Source organism: Varanus komodoensis, unplaced genomic scaffold (genome assembly GCF_004798865.1).
Source record: "Varanus komodoensis strain SLA01 unplaced genomic scaffold, ASM479886v1 scaffold4, whole genome shotgun sequence".
Classification (NCBI taxonomy): domain Eukaryota; kingdom Metazoa; phylum Chordata; class Lepidosauria; order Squamata; family Varanidae; genus Varanus; species Varanus komodoensis.
This window is the reverse complement of record NW_025335941.1, coordinates 17753086-17773633: the sequence shown is the minus strand read 5'-3', so window position 1 is coordinate 17773633 and position 20548 is coordinate 17753086.

The window sequence follows — 20548 nt, the reverse complement described above, 5'->3', positions numbered from 1 at the left end:
AATTTATGGGGGGAGCATTTTCTCTTTCTTATTTAAACCCACAGTTTGTAATGCCATCATATGGAGATTTGGGGGAAGAAAAGAACATTACATTGAATTACTTAAAATCCCCTGTACTTTACTAACCTAGTGATCAGCACACAGAGATTGGTTTGTTGAGAAACTTCTGAAAAATTGCAACTTGTAAAATCTCCCCACCTACATGGCCACATATGTGAGCACACTTCTTCTTTGCTTTCTTGCTGTACCATTGAGGCTTGTACCAAATATAGCTAAACTTTTTTTTAATAGTTACAGGAAATTTGAGCTCAGTTTCCTTCCCATGAACGAGTCTGTATGTGAGAGAAAGACTGATATAAGCCTTATCCAATCTTTATAAAGCATCGCTACAAAGATGACAAATTGTTATGTGAAGCTTGTATAAATGTTTGCTATTATGGTTGAACCATTGTTCTATTCATATATATTTTTGTGTTCTGGATTGGAACAAAGTAGTGCATTATACCAGGGACTCTGGCAAGAATCCAAATGACTGTACAAAAAGGACCAGACTAGATGCCATGATGCATTTTTATGGATGCAGTTAATGTAACTTTTAAAAAAGATGTAAGCAGCAGTCCTAGAGAGAATTGGGACCACAGGGGAAATAAAGGGAGTGTTTAACTCTTTTCTCTCTTTTCTCCCATTGAAAATTAATTCCCCCTCCCCTCTACCCATAGCTGCTATTTGCACTGGGAGGGAAGGTACCAATGAAGGCTTACCTCTGGATATAAATAGGAGAAGCAAGGGTGCATTGGTCATGGTGGAGGGTGTCTGTGGGAAAAGGACTGTACTCCTCGCATCATCACCACCACCAGATGGCTTTTTCTTTGGATCAAATCCTGTCTTTCCGTACAAAATGGCCTCCAAGGCCTAATTGTAGTAAAATGGAGACATGGTGGTAGCAGCAACAAGGGAATGGAGCATGGTAGCAGTGGTCCTTCCTGGAAGCAGCGGGAGTCCACAGTTCTATACTTTTCCTGTTTCCTCTTCGGAGGTGTAAAGTCTGGTTCTGCAATGTGGAGTAACTTTTAAGCAGAAATTGTTTATCCACATCAGTGGAATAGCATAAAAGAAAAGAAATTAAAGAACATTCTATAGTACATAAAGTTATCAGTGCACCAAATCTAACAATTAAATAATGAATAAGGAAGCCCCTGTTGTTTCTCTAATCTCAAGTCATCAAATGATAATGCAAGACTGTAAAAACAATTAGTCATGTGGCCTTTATTAGTGTAATCAAATGCTGTTATAAGAAGGTTTCTATAGCAACATGCATACATCTCAGCTATGGTAACAAACAAACTTTTCCCAAATTTATAAGGTACTTTTCTGATTTACTTCTCTCTGCCTGTTGAAGAAGGGATTAGAGATGTCATGCTCTGATAGATTGGGTCATTAATGTTAGTAAAAGTTGGGGACCTTCACCCAGGTTATGTATATATAAATCCTTTTTCATGCAGCACATTTTGTGCAGGGCAATCATGGCAATCTAGTTTAGGAACCTGGATTCTTTGTTCCAGGTAGACTTCTCCTTCACCTAACAAGACCTTTAAAAAATGTAGTGTACCACAGATCATTCTGTGGTGAGTTTATTAGTTGCCCTAGAGCTTCTAGGGTCCCTTCCTTCTCTGGTCTCTTTCTCCTTACCAACTCCCTTAGCCTGCTGGCATACCTCATTGGTCTTATGTTCATCACCAACTTTAGTTTGGGTTCAAGGAGAGCTCTTCTATCTGTGCACTCCTTCCCATCCCAGGTTTGGCTATTACTATCAACTTTTGCCAAATTTTGCGAATCTTAATGGAACTGTTGGCTCAGGTTTGCTGGAGGGTCCCTTTTTCTTGGCCATTTGGAAAGATATGGATTATTTATTTATTTATTTATTTATTTATTTATTATTTAAAACTTTTGTATGCTGTCCCTTATGCCTTGGCATCTCGGGATGGCTCACAATCCATAAAATTGAAACACAATAAAATCACAAGTATAAATAACATAATTCAATAAAAATTTACATAAAGGACAAAATCAAAGTGACTTTTTGACAGAATTAAAATATTATTTTTTTTAAATAGTGATTAAATAAAAAGGTGTTGACCTGGCACCGAAAAAAATACAAACTCGGGACCAGGTGCACCTCTCCAGGAAGCACATTCCATAATCTGGGCACCACCACAGAGAAGGCCCTGCTCTGGGTAGTTGTTCTTTTTATCTCATTTAAAGAGGGCTCCCGGAGCAAAGCCTCTCCCGCAGATCTTAAGAGGTGTGAGGGCATGTAAGGGAAGAGGTGCTCCTTCAGGTATCCTGGTCCCAAGCCGTTCAGGCCTTTATAGGTTAAAACCAGCACCTTGAATTGGGCCCAGACTTTAACTGGAAGCCAGTGTAGCTGATAGAGGACCGGTGGTATGTGAGAATAATGACCGGTCCCCATCAGCAACCTGGCAGCTCTGTTCTGTACCAGCTGAAGTATCCGGACTGTAGAGTGCATTACAATAATCCAACTAGGAGGTTACCAGAGCATGAATTACCATTGCTAGGGAGTGCTCATCCAGGTAAGGACACAGCTAGTGGATCAGCTGAAGCTGTAGGAAAGCACTCCTTGCCATTGCTGCCACCTGGAACTCCAGTGACAGCTCTGGGTCAAGGAGTAACCCCAAGCTGTAAACCCTGTCCTTCAGAGTGAGTGCTACCCCATCCAGGACAAGGTCAAAGTCACTTACCTAAAACAGCGATCCGCCCACCAACAGGACTTCTGTCTTATCTGGATTGAGGCTCAGTTTATTGGCCCTCATCCAGCCTATTACCTCAGCCAGGCACTGGTTCAGCACAACCACCACCTCACCTGGAGTAGATGTAAATGAGAAGTAGAACTAGGTGTCATCAGCATACTGGTGACACCGCAGCCCAAACTTCCTAATGACCTTTCCCAGCAGTTTCATGTAGATGTTGAAAAGCATAGGAGACAAAATAGAGCCCCGTGGAACCCCATGGCACAACTGCCACGGCGCAGAGCTATAGTCCCCTAGCACCACCTTCTGGAGTCGGCCAGCCAGGTAGGAGTGGAACCACTGCCAAGCAGAGCCTCTTACTCCTAACCCGACCAGCCTATCCAGAAGGATACCATGGTTGATGGTATCGAAAGGCACTGAGAGGTCCAGGAGAACCAACAGGGACACACTCCCCCATCCCTGTCCCTGCACAGGTCATCGTACAGGGCGACCAAGACACATTCAGTGCCATAACCAGGTCTGAAACCAGACTGAAATGGGCCCAGATACTCTGTTTCATCCAAGAGTGCCTGGAGTTGTCCCGCCACCACCCGCTCTAACACCTTGCCCAGAAACAGGATGTTGGCCACCGGTCTAAAATTGGCGGCCACCTCTAGGGTCCAGGGATGCCTTCTTCAGGATAGGTTGGATCACCACCTCCTTCAAGGGGGTAGGGACCTGGTTCTCCCTCAGTGAGGCGTTGACAACCTCCTGGACCCAGGAACCAATCTCGTAAGTGGCTTCTTTAAGTGGCCAAGAGAGGCATCCGTCAGGACCACCTGTTGAGCCATCTGTCAGGGTTGATTTAACTAGAGTCCTGCACTGAGCAGGGAGTTGGACTCAGTTGTCCTATAGGCCTTCCAACTCTACTATTCTGTGATTAGCCAAGTCCAAGAGACAAAACTCTCCCGTTTCCAAGGCAGATCACTCATAGGCCAAGTACCACCACTTAGTGAATCTATTGATTCCCAAGTTGCTAGGTGCCTGAACAATAAGACTCTTCCAGTCTCCATCTCAGAGCTAAGGATGAGCCATTAGCAGACCTCAGACAGGTAAAAGAAAGGATTCCTCTGAGCACTTCACCCAGGCAAAGGAAACCATCCAGAGGTGCAGAGTGATGGATGGCCTAGAAATATCCCAAATAAATAAAAATAAATGAATGAAATGATCAAAACAAGATTTCTGCTTTGTGATTTCTGATTTTATACTGTATTTTATTCTGTATTTTTGTTGTTGTAACCCACCCAGGAGCCATATGGCTAATGGGGCAGGTTAGAACTCTAAGAATAAATAAATGAATGAATAAGATATACTCCACTGAGAAACAAAGTGTGGGGTTATCCCATCCAGCACAGATGCCAGGATCAAGTCTCCCTGAAAGTAAGACAGCTTAAGGCAGACCCAGGAGAGACTGCCCAAGGTTTCTGCAATACAGGTACGCAGGTGTGGGTTTTCCTCCACCAAAGGGTGGAGGGAAGACCTGATACAGGCACCAGAGGAACTTTGCCATGGACACAGCAAGTCTTCAAGGAAGCAGATATGCAGCTTAGTGTAGAGATGAGCTAGCTAGACAATGTGTCTAGAATCTTACCACCCTTTCCCCCACTCTATACTTTTTTCCTGAATACTTTTTTACCCTTCTTTCACCAAAACCCAGATGTGTGCTTTGGGGGTGACAGAGAGCCGCACAAGAGGGGCATCATGCTTTGGGATCACACTATGCTTTTCCAATATGCTGATACAACCTTACTATGCTTCCGCAAGGGCACAGGTGAGCTGCAAAGAAACCCAACACAAAGGACCCCTTAGACAGGCCCTTGCCCTTTCCTTCCTTTGGGTAGAGGTAGTCAGGCTAGCTCAGAGTAAGAAAGCTAGCACAATTATCAAGAAAACAGCCCCTGGGTGGATTCCTGTGTGGAGCCCTGTTGTAGTACTCCCTGTAGAACCTAAATCTCCATGTCTCTGGCCCACTCATGGACTTTCTACAGGAGACACATGTTCATTATCCACAGATAAAGAATGCTTGAAAAGAGCGAAAAATCACACATTCTCCCCTACTTTTTTAGACTTCACAAAACTTTGCACATTTTTCCATATTTTATGAAGCCACTTTTTCATGAAGCAATTAATGTTCTCAGCTGAATGTTCTTTCAGTAAAGAAAGCTACATGGACTGGAAGCAGGCTTTGCTGAAGCCATTGTGGAAGTCATATGGGAGAAGTCAAAGCTCCCAAAGCTAAGCTCTGACATTTTAAATGCTTCTTGGAGAATTACCCCACCTCCCAAAAAACACACCTCATTTATGCCTAAATATATTTGCTTCCTCTACCTGCACCTGTCTTCTGCATAGCCAGGAGGGGCAGTCACATCAGGAGAAAGGCCTGGGAGTCAGGGATTAAATGTCCTCTTCCAGAGTACCACTTCCTGATCCTCAGAGCAGCACTATGAGGTTAATTAGCCAAATAAAAATCATGAGAATTCTGAACTCAGATCTTCCAGAACTGGTTTGACTTAAGATGACACTGATTAGTTCTTAAGAACACAGTCAATCCTTTATGACCTGATAAAGCATCAGTGAGTGAGCTTTGACAGCTCTATGAAAATTTTATTGAGTAAAGTTTTCCTTTTTTGAGCAGTGAAAAATGTTACCTGGTGACTACCTTCCTGTCTGGTGGATGTGATAGGTTCAAGAAGCATTTCAAGAATGGTGACAGCAATTCCGAAACACAAATATTTAATTCAATTCTTTCATGAGTAGGAATTGGCATGAATTTTCTGCCTGAATATTGGCCTGAATATTTAATACCTCCAATACAAATAGCAAATACTGCAAGAACATATACAACAACTATCCATAGTATTTAAACTTTTCTCCTGGAAATCATCCTGTACTTTATTTCTCTTTTTCAGTGTCCTTGGACAAACAGCAAGTATCTAGAGGCAGGGTAGTTAATTAACAGGCTTCCTGCTAGACACATTCCAAGCCCTGATTTTCATTTCAGTAGTCAACCCATAAGCTTACAACCATATGAGACAACGGAAGACCCATGATAATATCTCCTGTGGGTTCTTTGATGCTTGAAAGTGGGTGGAGGAGGGTGAAATTTAATCAGGCTTGCAGTAAAGTGGAGATTAACCCTTCCCCTTCATGCTATTTGCCTGGTAGCAGGCTGAAGGTGCTAATGTTGAGGAGAAAATAGGTCAGATTCCTAGATTAAAATAGAAGCACCTTTAGTTGACTTACAATTAGGTCAGGTATAAATCTACAGAGGCATATATGGTTGAGACAGAAGAAATAAAGAGAAATATACTCGATGTTTTTGTAACATGAGTTCTGCCTGCTGATTACTTTCCTCAGACCATGGGAATAATATTCATTGAAAAATATAGTTCATAAAGGCTGATTATTGGTTACAAAAGCTGTTTGAAAAGTAAGATTACAGAGGAAATGTGAATAGCCATCCAATTGACTAGGAAGGGAAAAATGGGAATACGATATAATATCAGCTCTGGTTTGCAGATTACCATTCTGCCAATGCTTCCATAAGGTTGCCAACATTTCACTGGCTTTGTTTTGTACTAGTATGACAAGTCTGATCCAGAAATTTGGTAGAAGCGGCTTTTCTCCATAATTTATCTCTATACCAGACACATAAAGGAAGCACAGAAAATAAATTCCATAATCTTACTTGTGTTGGAGGCTGATTTGTGAAAGAATCGGCTTTCTAGTTGCTATTTGTAAAAACTTTTGATCAACTAAACATATCATATGCAGTAAGAGCCAATCATTCTATTCCTTCAAAGTGCAGACGAAATCTTAAGTCTTACACATGTATGTTTTTCACTCAGAGAGTAACTTTGTACAATGTCAACTCAGAAGTAAGACCCATTGAGCTGCGTAGAACAGAGGTGCATATTTGCGAACGTCACAGGGGCCAGCAAAGGTTTTGAGCAGCAGACCATAACAAGTCTATTTCCTGCCAGAGTGGAACTGGTTTCTGGAGGACAGAGTGCCTCCTAGGGTATTCTCTGGAGGATGTAGTGTCTCCTAGACTTCTGCTAAGAGAGGGCTACATGACTCTGAATGTTACAGTCAGTGCTGCTTATACTAGGAGAGACAGGAATGTATTGTTCAAAAACCCTTTCAAAACAAAGGGGATAAATAGGTGGTGTTTGAAAGGAAGCAATGTTTATTAAGTTGCTCATATTAATACCTTAATTTGCATTTTGAAGAAGGTGCACATTGATTGGTATTCACATGATTCACACAGAAAGGACATGGATGTTCAAAAATGTTATGCAGCATGTGAGCTTTGGTAAGGAAACTCCATTCCTACACTGAGAATGACCTTCTAAATGAGAGTATAGTAGCCACTGCTATGCTGTTATTCCCAGAGAAATTGCAGAGGCTAAGTCATCACATCTGGTACATGGCAAAGAACAGAGAGAATGCTCAGAGAATATGTAGCCAACCTTCTCTTGCTGGTGATGCAGACATAACCAGAACATACACCTCTGTGCATGGAATTAATGATGACTGGGATTCTAAAGGATGTGTCAGCTTGGATGCAACACATGGCACCAGTGAAGAAGATATTTTTCAGAAGCTTATGTGCAATGCATTTACATGCTTTATTCTTTGGTAAATTATGATGCTCCAGCCATGACTATGTCTCAGAATGGATTTGTAGTCCTAATGAAGAAACTCTGAACTTGAATTTCTTCAAGGTGATGGTGTGCTGCTCCATCATATACCAAGTGCATACTCCTAGTTTATCACTACAGGCATGTCTGTATAATGAAAACTGTGTGCTGCTTATAGTGGTTTGTGTACTATTTTGAGGTGTGCTGGCTGAGCTGAAGTGTTGTGCTTGAATGCTTATACAAATCTGAGGACTGAAATGTAGATATAAATGGTGAACTGGGGAAGCCTGTGCCATAAATGACCAGCAGTGGTTATGCAACCTGATGTTCATGGTAGACATTATGAAATATTTATCAGGCTTGAAAGAAATCTCTGATGGCACCATTGAGCTTCTTACTTCTTTGTGTTTATATGTAAAAGTATTTGTAGAAAAATTGGATCTGGGGCTGCCAAAAGATAATCAGTGACCTTAAAACCAATGCAGACATTAAGATTTGCTGGCTTATCGATCTAATCTGCAAAGTTTTGCTAGGCTACCCATCAGAGCCTCTTGGAGTTTTTCCAAATGTTGAACCTCAGTATCCCAAGTTCCACCACCTTGGAGGAATACCTACTGCTATCTTCACCCTTGGTTGGTGTTGGCCAAGTCATTTCATATAGCACCTCAAAGGAATGCAGGCCAAATCCCTCTATACTGGGAAAAAAGCTAAAAGGGAGTGAAGGTGGCATCCTTGGACATATCCATGCCCACTGCTATCACCCAATTATGGAGGGCCTGATGGGAAACAATCCCATTCCCACTCTACCTCAGTAACATTTAGCATGCCTAGTCTTAAATGGCCATCAACCAGTATCAACAACAGAGTAGGCACAGGAGTACCAGAATTTATTGAAGCGCTTCAGAGATTTATTTCAAGACCTAAATGGAAGAAAAATGCATTCTACTTTTTTTAAATATATCAACTGGTGCTTATTTTATTTTGCATCAAAGAAAGGCAAAGGAAATTACATTTGAAACTGTTTTCTTTTCCATAATGAAGAAATTTAGCTGGCTCTGGCCAAACTCCATTTGTGCATGCAGTCCCCAATAGGTCAGCCAACATTAAGTATTACCCATGTTGTAGACAACTGTAGCATCATTGCTGAATCTCCCAATTACTCATTATGCAATTGTTTGCAGATGAATATGTTGATAAACTTATAGAAAAAATATGGTTATTTGAAATAAGTTGATGATGGTATTATTCATATTAGGTTAGAAGTTTTCAACCCAAAGGTATGGTTGCAATTTAGACACTTGCATGAAAGCTGACTACCTTTCTTCTTTTGACCTCTGTGCATCACACATATCAGCAGAAGCAGCAAAGAAAGACCAAATAAAAGATGGTTTGACTCCATAAAGAAAGCCACAACCTTGAATGTATAATAACTATTCAGGGCTAGGACATTCTAGAGGGCTTTCATTCATAGGGCTGCCATACATTGGGGATGACTTGATGGCACATAACAACATATTCCAGTGAAGGAGAAGGAAAAAAGCTGGAAGGATGATGTCCTGGATGTCTGTAACTACCTTTGGAAGGAAGGATAGGTCAGGATGCAATACCACCTTGCCATGAAGAAAGTTAAGGTAAGGAGAATTGATCCTTAGAACACAGAATTCATTCTTAATGTTCAGAAGTAATGACTACCAAAAAGGTAATTTTCCAAGTTATCAGGCAAAGCGGAATCATAGCAAGAGGTCCAAATAACTTAGACACCATGGCCTTGGATAATAGATAAGCTTCTCTGAGGGACTGAAGACCATAGCAGAGGATAAAGATTATGCTCACCATGAAGGAACTGCTTAAGAAGTGAGGTGGGTGGGAAACAAATACACTTTAAGAGGCATATGCAGTGCTGATATTATTGCAAGCTGGACTCTGATGGAAGACCTCCCTGAAAAAAACAGCAAAAAGTAAAAGAAACTGATGGATAGGATAAGCTGAACAAGTCAAGGGTTAAACTTACTTTCCCTAGCAGTTGCAAATAATTTCCACTTCCTGGCACAGTATGCACATGTGGATGGCTTTCTAGAAGCTCCAGGATCTCACTAATCTCTAGCAACGAAGAAGGAGAATCAGTCCCCAATGTATTCTCAGGCTGCTATTTGAAGATCCAGGTTCCAAATCCAACCTTGGTCCCAAATGAGAAGGATCGGGATGGATTGCAATTGGAAGTGACTAATGAAGAAGCAGTGTGAACCATGCCTGTCTCCACATCCAACAAGCAATCACTCTCTAATCAATGCCATTGGTTAATACTTCCTCCAAAACTGTAACTAGTAATGGAAATAAAAGGATCAGATAAAGAGGCTGCCAGGTGTTGCACACTCCCACAATATGAAGTGTCACAGAAACTATCTTGTGGCAAGCATACTGAGCAGACATATAGATACTGTACTCAAGTTCTTGAGTGCCAGGAAAAACTCCCACCTTTCTTGTTTAAATATGTGATCACTCTGCCTGTCACTCTTTGATTTTGACAACCCACTGAGTTGGCCACAAATGTTTTAAGAGCAGTGAAAGCTACTGTGATAAAGGTCCCATATGGGTATGCAAGCTTACTCTCTTTGGAGGACAACCCAAAGGTACAGATGACCTATGGTATCAAAACAAAGCATCCAGGTATTGATGGTGCTTGTGTCCTCATTCATACCTCTCTGGAACTGCTGTTTATTCCAGCAATAATACCATCTGGAGAGATCAATTAAAATGGCAACTGGAATAGAGAGAAAGGGATTGCTCCTCAAGCATCTTCAGTAGATCAATTTGCCATCCCAATAATGGACCAAATTTCTAGATTCTGGAGAATACTGCCTCACTGAATTCAGGGATCGAGATAAATCTTACTGTAGTGATGACTGTTAGATTTCATTTTTCAAAACAGATGCTATTGATACTGGTTCGGTGGTGAGTAGCTAGTATAACACAGGAATTCGCAAGTGCAAGAGTAAAGGAAGGTGAAGTACAGAGCAATCATGGTGTCTCCATGCAGAACTGCAGAGCATAATAAGAATGCAGCCATATTCTCTGAAAAACGTTATGGGGAAAGTGGATGTGGCTGAGCCATGGTTATCTTTGGTACTTCCGCTGCCCTAACTGCACTTCTAAGAACTGTCTTCAGGGGGTCAGAACACTTCTGGCACACTCACTTCATGAAGCCATGGCTGCGTGGGCAAGAATGCATGATGTGTAGCTTTCCCACACAGAGAAGACAAAGGGAATGTCCATCTGTTGGGAGGAGCTTGCTGCTTCACCTTAACAGTTTCAGAACAGATCCTTTAAGGCCTCATGCTCTGAAAAATATGTCAAAGGACCAAGCCAAGGAAACAGAAAAAAGGAACAAAATGATAAAAGCAAAAGAAAGAAAATTAACATAAAAATATATACAATCTTCTCAGCACAGTTACTAGTGAATAACAGTGAAGGAGTTCTTCTTGAGGAAACCACACTGGTAGTTGAAATGAAATTGGGGGAATGGGCAGCATCACATCAAGAACATGAATATTAGGATGTGAGTGGTGTGGTCCTTCATCTCTAAAGAAAAGTTGGAGTCTCTAGACAGCAAACCTTTATACCTCTATTAAAAAACCATTTAGCATAAATGGAAGACAAAAAGAGAGATAATTTTGTGTACTAGCATGGGATCCTTGAAGGAAACCCCATTATAATTAATGCATGGTCATAGAGTAGCTAGTAGATTTCACAGTGCTTGTATCTTTGGATGGAATGTATTTGGCATTATAAGATGAGTTACAACAAAATTGTCCCCTTGCACATGGGAGTCAGTCCCATTGAATTAAGTGCACATTACTTCTGTGGAAACACATCCAGAATTCCAAAAGTTACGAAGTGTCTAATGCATAGTAAAACAACTGAAGAACAGACCTCTTAATTCCCATTTTACTAGCCTATAGAAGCAACATTATTAAAGCAGATACAGTGGCACCTTGGCTCACAAACTTAATCCGTTCTACGACTCTGGTTGTGACCCAAATTAAATTCCCCCATAAGGTTCAATGTAAATAAGATTAATCCGTTCTGTAACTATTTTTCTTTAAATACATGGAGATGGCCGAGATTGTGCCCGTCTTTCCTGCAGAAGCATGCCCGTGATCACACACGTCTTCCCTGCACAAATGCAACTGCGATTGGGGGGAGATGGATGGAATCTTGGTCGCCACCAAAAGCGGAGTTCACGACCCAAGTCAAAATTTTCATGAAATTTTTGTTCGTGACCCAATTTGGTCGTGAACCAAGGCATTTGTGGGCCGAGGTACCACTGTATATAAAGCAGCAAATTAGGATTGTTTATCCCTGGGCCTATGGCATCCTGGCTCCAGACCAATTTATCAGGTCTCCCTCTCTACTAAGAATCATGAATGTCATTTGCTATCAATGGAAGACCTATCCCTTAGATTAACTGCAAAGTGGCAATTTTTCAAGAGGAATCACAGTTGGAAGGGAAAAATTTTAGAATTCTACCTTCCATCTTGCATTCTACCTTCCAAAAGCATGGCAATTATGCTTATAAAAAAATCTTCCATTTGGAGACAAATGGCATAGCATTTCCTGAGTATGTTGGGGTGATTTGCTGGAAACTGGACTTTGGCATTATCTCAGCACTGTCACTCAAATGACTACTAGGGGTACCAGAAGTAAAGCAAGTGAGGATATTTTGTCTCCTGCTCCTACCGATCATGCAACTTTTCCTCCATCCCATGTGTTCATTCTAAGCACATGCTTTCTAAATAGAAGCAACCCTTCGGTTTTTCTGTTTTTAATAAACTTTTTTTTTTCCTTTTTAAACTAAACTACTACTTTGTCTGAGTCATTTGTCCCCTGAAACTGGGACACATCAAATGTGCCATTAAAAGCCTGCAGGGTAATCCAGTGTGTTCTTCTAAAAGAGAACATCTAACAGGGCTTTCACAAATATATACCCTACACACATTTATTTTTAGGCCGTTCTCAGTTGGGAAGAGTTAAACATTCCCTTGCTACCTTCTTTGTCCGTAGCAATAAAACTTGGGAAGAAAAACTTCCATTAGTACTTCCCCCGCTCCTAAGATTAATTGCAAGGGGTAGGGGAATCTTACAGGGAAGAGACGTGGGTGGTGGAGCAGGGACACTGACCAAAGAACGGGTGGTTTAGGATTTTCTGGGGCAGGATGCAAATTAATTGAATATTTTTAAGATGATTTAGATGAGAAATTGGCTGGGTTTGCCTTCTGTGAAAATGAAATAAATCTCAGTAATTATTTCAGGATTACAACATGAGGCAATTCTATGCAGATGTGAGTTCTTCAGACCTCAGTGTAGCAATTACTCTGAAGCTATCCTTGTAAAATGGGGAATGAAAACATGTGCAGCCATCTAGATTTTTAGTGTAGAGCAACTGCAGTTTATTACGATTAGCTATCCTGGCCAGGGCCAGGCCAAAACTTCTCAAAGGTCATATACTGCCCACCCCTGCTGTACAAGAATGAAATAAATTGGAAAAGTGTAGCCTATCACAGACCATTCATGGGAAAGGTGACTAGTCAAGCTTGTATTAAACTATTACGCCTTAACATCAAATAAAAAGGTTAACATTTGTGGAAGATGTGTATGTGCATCGATGTATCTATTAGTGGGACTGAAAATTCTGCTTATCACCCAAAAAAGGGCAATTCTGTGCATGATTTTTCCCCAAGCAAGCAAGCATGGTTGCAGATATGCTCTCATGTTGAGAACCAAAAAATCCTAAGAAAATTTGAGTAACTTTAGGCGGAACATGTACACAACTAAATCTCACGATATTACAACTAGTAGTAGAGTTTTGATGTAATAGAATATCCGCATCTAGAAAAGCAGTCTGTAATATCAGATTGCTCCACATTTTTAAGTAATTGGAAAGGCTCAAAAAGCATCCTCTGTATTTACTTAGGTTTATCGTAACTTCAAGGCACATCATTCTGACTCAGGTTTCTAGCATGAAATTTCATATTCCCCAGTTTATACCAAATAATTCTGTCCGAATTAGTGACATAGCCTGATGGAAGAGTTGGCCCATCCAACTACATAAGAATGGGCACCCTACTACTCAAGAAGACTTCAGGTGACAATCTTCCACCTAAACACTTCCAGGGATGGCAGTGTGTCTGGCTACCCACTTCAGCCCTTGTCTTACTGCCTTTAACAGCATACCATAACTATACAGTCATTTGGTTTGATTAGTATTAAATATATATATTTTACAGAAAGTTCACTGTGTTTTCTTTAAACAGTACATGGAAATTTTCTCCTTTTATTAAAAAATCAGGCTTTACATTCTGAGAATTTTTTTTCTCTTCATTTTAAAGGGCAGGGGATTTACTGACAGCAGGGAGATGACTCACTTTCATGACTTATAAAAGGTCCCACGTTTGTCTAGGGCTCGCTTGCTTTGCTTAATCTCTGCAATACGGTAGGACAGAGCAGCAGACACCGGAGCATTTCCAGCAACTTCCAGGTCTCTTATCACAGCATGTGCTTACTTGGAATTAGTAAGCTTTCATTGACTTTCTCCACCCATCTCAACCCCCAACCTCTGCAAAAGGAAGCTCAGAAGAGTACTTTTCGGTTAACATGAGGTGGAACAAAAGGAAGTCTTGTGGGCTCTTTGCTCAACCGCTTATGTCTATGTGGAAACAGCTTCTAACAAAAGGTAGGAGTACTGATGCTTTTTAAATGATATGCAATGAAATATAGAGCAAGCTAACAAATTGGGCATGGGGAAACAGTCAAAGGAGCTTTAAAATCTCCAGTTCTGCAGATCAACATATTCAGATACTGCTCAGAATGATAGTTCTAAGGCTATGTAAACACTGAGGGATTGATGTACATAGCTTCTCCAAAGTAAAGATTGATGGATATAGCTATGATGTAATGGAATTATGATGTCCTTGACATGCTATTCCACTTTTATGATGTTGAAATATGGGACAGTGCTTTAAAGTTGAGGAATCTTTTAAGATGACATTCTGCCAAAATTAGGAGGCTTAATAGTGATCCAACAAAAAGATCACATCTGCACATGTGCTTCCATTAATGCTAAGGCAACCCTGCACTACAGATTGTATTCATTGTGTAAGGCCATTTGACAAGTTTGCTTTGGCTTGCTGCATCTGAGGAGAAGAAACCAAAACACCTTGATCCAAAAGCTAGTTTGAACTATGGACATTAATGAAATTTGAGAGATGCAACTGACTTGTTGCACTTATTTTAATGGGACTTAAAAGCAGGATTCTCTTTAGATTGGAGGTATTATGTTCAACCAGTTTTCTTCTTTCCAAAAATATGTCTTCGGCATTTCTCATCTAAACTACATATTTATACATAAGTGTTTTGTAAATTTACAATGCTTAAGCACGGAATCCCTAGAGAAATGTTAAATAGCTACTTAAAATACAAATTGAGTCATTTTGTGTTTGCCTAGTTTAATTTACCGAAGTTTAACTTTGTAGATGCATATACTGAAGTAAATTTTGGAGATGTGTGTTTGTAAACTATGTTTCATCTTATGCACATTTAATCATAAAATAAAGTAGATGAGTAAAACAGTATGGGAAAAGTCCAACAAATTTTCTTGAAGGAAAGCTGCAAATTGTGCATGTGCTATGCTGAACTCATATACTCTATAATAGCCCCTTTAATTTCACTGGTTACTCCTGAGTAAGCCCAGCTAGAACTACGTACTACACATGCTTAAATAATAATTTTACGATGTCATGCAAATATGTTGATAGCACATACTACTTAAATGTATATTCAAAGAATTGTACTCAAGTCTCCCGTCCTCCCCAGGAAGAACCAAAGTGCATTTTATACAAGTAGTAGAATTAATTTGTAAAGCTTTTCCTGGGGAGTACCAATTTAAGGGGCTGAATACTTTTCCATGGTGGTAAGCAATGGGGAAATACCCTACCAAAAATGCCAAAGTCAAGAGTACGATGAACAGATCTTCCAATCATGCTAGTATTCTATGGAAGGAAACCTTCATTCTTCCTTGAAAGAGCATACACAAATGCAATTTCTCAGCAGCAGGTTAGAGCTCTTCATTATTGCAAGATTATAATGAAAGTTACCAACTTGCTGGTAACTGGATAAATGGGAAAGGGGACCATAAGGCCTGCTTTCCTTTAAAAGTTACTAAAGTTGGGTTCTACCCAGCCCCATTACAATAAAGTATCCTGATCAAGTTGCATGTAAGTTCCATTGAAAATAATGGTACCCATGACTAAATGAGCTCCATTCATTTCAGTAGGATTTCCTGGGCCACTGAAAATGTGAATCATACCACTGAAGTAACAGCCTCAGACACCATTATGATGCAAGGAAAATCAAATAGCATGATTGCTCATTGAAACTGTGTGCATTCTAGGCAAGTGAACCATAGAACTAGTCAATGGTGGTAACTTTGGTTGGAAAGATTCACTTCTGCAATGTTCTCAATAAGATAAAGTAGCAAAGTAGGCACCCATACCAGCTACTGAACTATCTACCCCTCCCACATACTAGGGTCTACTGGTATTATTTTTGATGAAACAATTCTTTCCTTCTCATTTGGTGGAATTTCATTTTTCCTAGATTTGGGACATAATACAAGAACAGATCATTTCCTTTTTAATTTTAATCTGCCTGTGCAAGGCAATGGATCAAGGATGAAGAATAAGTTTTATCCTTTCCTCATTATACCTGGTTGGGTCAAATTAGTTTGGTTCTTTACTCAGAGGACACTTGTGGAACATGAGAGGGGGCAGGGATTATCAGTGCAATCCTGGTTTTGATTCAGTAAATTTATGCTAGCATCCTTTCATATGCTGCATCACACCAAAAGCATTTGTTTACTGAAGCCCACATCCTTCGCGCTGACGGTCTCTTCCGCGTTCTTGTCTGTACTGTCTTGTGACTATGTTTGGCTGCTTTATTTTAGAATAAAAAGGAAGAGACAATTTCCATTTATCACTTAAATTAACTCACCACTTCTTAACCTGACATTCACTTCCTCATTACTCTTTAGTTGTGAATTAAGACTGTTATGAAAATATATGCAGTCTCATTCACTTCTCTAAAAAGAGAAAACTTCTGAAAACAAGTTATTTACTCTGAACTAAATTTCTAAAATACGAGCATTGCGATTTAGCACAGACACTTACAGCACACAAATCAAAAGTTTTAAAAAAACCCCTTCTAACAAAGACTATATAAGCTTCTTTGAAGAAACTGGGTAAACAGTCATAATAGTTCCCAAATGCAAGAACTAGTGTGGAGAAGAGGGAGAGAAATGCCAGCCTTTTTCACTCTCTCTGTGTGTACATATGCATGATTGGGAAATCCAATTTCAAATCTTCACACAACCTGAAAGAACACTGGGTAACCTTGGGCAGGTTAGCACTTTTCAACCCATCTCAATCTTGAAAATACTGCACAATACTCAGTATGGGAAAGCAAGGACCTTCCACCACCTTTAATCTTAACTTCCAATTCTTCCTCATATAGATAGCTGTTTTATTTCTGATACTTTATCCAAATTAAATTAAAAATGTAAAAGATATTTAAAACTTTGATTTCAAGGAATAAAAACAAATCTGACAGTATTTTTTCTATTAAGTTATTTTACTTACCAGGAAATCCTATACATGTCTAATAGAGTCAAATTCAGTGGGCCTTGCACCGAAAGTTCTATCAGAAAAAAATCTTTATTCCTTAAACATATTTCCAAAATTTGCAATGCATAACCGAATTTGACTTAAGAAACTGAGTACTTGAAACAGAATGGTTCAAAAATTCTGTTTTCTGCAGACCAGATCCAATGTTGCCCAAGTGGATTTGTTGTAGAATGGGACTGCCCCTCCTCTTCCCACCTCCACATGTGCACATACACTCCATAGGGTCCTTCAACATTCCAGGTAAATATGTGAGGGTAGATTAAGGAAGGTGGGAAGAATTGGCCATCTCCCGTTCTGCTGATAGAAGACATTGCATTAGTGGGATGGGTTAACTGGATACCCACCCAAGTATTTACTAACTTTTTTAAAAAAGCTTGCTGTACTTGTTTTCTGCTGGAATGGAATTCTTCTTTAAATGTTTTAAGTTAAGTTACTTTTTATCTTATAGGAAAGTGAAAGAAGAGAAGACTCCAGTGATTTCATGTTAATGGATCCTACCCTGTTCAGGATTTCACCTGTGGGCCATATGTTGTTAATGCTAAACGTGATAGGGGTTTTAAATCTGATCAACTCCTACATGTTAGCATTAATGGTGTGTGGTGCTTATTCCCAAAACTGTGAAGGGCACAAAATGTGTCACTGGGAAATAGTTGTCAAAAGAAGAACTGCTTTACATACAGGCTGGTTTTCCAAAGCATATTAGTTTTCTTCTAGCAGAATTAAACCACTGTATCAATAAATTTTGATTAGAACAATTGACAAGTATGACTGATGCACAATTACTTTCCCTATTAGTCTGATAAATTTGGTATGATTTTCAAGTAATGCAATCAAACACCTATAAATTTTGCCTAACCATCAGAACATGTATTCCTTATGGCATTTTCACAGTACTCTGACAAAGAGAAGGAGAGCCTGAGGGCAGTCTTCTCCAACTTGATAGCTTCCAAATGTTTTGGACTTCACCATCATTCCCAAGCAGCATAGCCAGTGGTTAGGAATGCGAGGAGTAACATTGCAAAATATTTTGGCGACAGCAGGCTAGGGAAATTGGTTATAAAAGAGACAAAGCAGTAAGTCAGGGCCTAGCTATGCTGGCACAAAGTTGCCTACCTTAGCGACTTAAATTGGTCCAAGAGGGGACAAACATTTTTCTGATAAAGGTGAAGAAAAATGGGGCTTTGGTACAATTTACACAGGAGTCACAATTGAATCCACTTATAACTACCTGAGCACACATAAAGTTTAGGATTGATTACGTTAAGAACTGCACACATCCACAGTTCCACATCTCACCCACCCCATAACACAAAACCAGGGGGTGCGGGTTCTCTCCACTGTCTCTAAGTTTCCAGAAACATTATACCTTTAGACACTCATCTATACCTCTCCTTTTCATAAAACTCAGAAGTTGGAATGACAGACTAGATGAAGGCCAATGAACTGAAGTCCAATCCAGAAAAGATGAAAGTCCTGTTAGCAAGTGATTCACCTGTCCAGACTCAACCTGTCTAGGAGGGGGTTGCATTCACATTGAAAGACTAGGCACAGAGTTTGTGAGTGCTCCTGGATTCATCACTGTCATCTACAGCCAAAGTGGCCAGGAACACCTTTTATCAACTTAGACTGATATACCAGCAGTGACCCCATCTGGGCAGGGCTAGCCTGGCAACAGTTATCAATGCTCTGTTCAGAAACTGTGTTTAATGTTTCAGCTTTTAACTGGTTGTAACCCACCCAGTGAGCATTACTAAAGACAGACAGCTCCTATAATCTCTTCGCTAGGAGCAAGGACAGAAACATACCTGCAACTAAGTGAAGCAGTTTTCATAGTGATCATACTAAATTTTACAAATATGGTATAGAAACAGATGTTTTTGCTCGTATGCAAGCATAAACCCTGCCATTCATAGAAAATAGCTGTGATATGTTTTTTATCTAGTAGTTTTTATCTAGTAGTTGAGAGCACATTACTGGGTTTCAGGAGATCTGGGTTCTAGTCTCCACTCAGCCATGGAGCCAACTGGGTGACTTTGAGCTAGTCACAGACTCTCAGTCCAACCTACCTCATAGGGTTGTTGTTGTGGGGATAAGACTGAAATAGGAGTATTACAAGGTAATCCACTTTGAGTTCAACTTAAAAAATGGTAGGATATCAATAAAATATGTCCAAAATAGGATATTCTCAACAGAACGTAACAAGAGCAATCTGTACTGGGTACTTTCTTTCAAAAATCTACTTTAGCAGTTTTTTCAAACTTCCAGATGTTGCCCTCCAGTTGTTTTAGTCTACACCTTCTATTGTCCTTTGTTGTTGGTCGCGAAGTCGTGTCTGACCAATAGCGACCCCATGGACAACATTCCTCCAGGCCCTCCTGTTCTCTACCATCTCCTGGGGTCCACTTAAGCTCACACCAACTGCTTCAGTGACTCCATCTAGCCACCTCATTCTCTGCCGTCCCCTTCTTCTTTTGCCATCTATTGTTCCCAGCATTAGGTGCTTCTCCAGGGAGTCCTTCCTTCTCATTAGGAGGCCAAAGTATTTGAGTTTCATCTTCAGCATCTGGCCTTCTAAAGAGCAGTCAGATTGATCTCCTCTAGGACTGACTGGTTTGATCGCCTTGCAGTCCAAGGGACTCGCAGGAGCCTTCTCCAGCACCACAATTCAAAGGCCTCAATTCTTCGGCGCTCAGCCTTCCTTATGGTCCAACTTTCACAGCCTAACCATTAATAATACTGGATGAAGCTGCTGAAATGTTTGGACTGAGACTTCTAGCTTGGAGAAAGGTGCAATGGTGATACAATTCAACTGCACAACCAGCTAAACCATCACTGCAAGTAGGGATGAGGAACTACATGGCTGCCCCTTCTCCTGCCAAAAATGCTGCCAGTCACACAGCCAAGTATAAGTATGGTGGACTTGGGCAACTCTTCCCACAGATTGCTGGCTATATTTCACATGATTCAGAAAGAAAAAGTGAAGCACATTTCAGTGAGATTGAGCAGCATGGGCTAGCCCAAGAGTATGAGATACAGGAGGAGAAGATACTCAGGCCAAGCGCTTCACTGAGCCATGCAGTTTTTGGGAACAGCCAGTGGGAGGGGTCCCTGAGGAAGAATTATCAGATACAGACCAGCCTACCTCCACATTCAATCTTGTGGCAAGGCATCAGCGGGGGGGGGGGGGGGGCTTAACTGAATGATCAGCACACAGGCTAGAGGTGAGCTTGGCTTCAGAGAACCCCTCTTGAAGAGATGGGGTCCAGGCATGTACAAGTATATAAAGAGAGTTCCTGAAGGTAAAGATTAGATTGGGTTCAACAAACCCAAATGCTCAGAGATCCATTCTGGGTGATTTGTACTT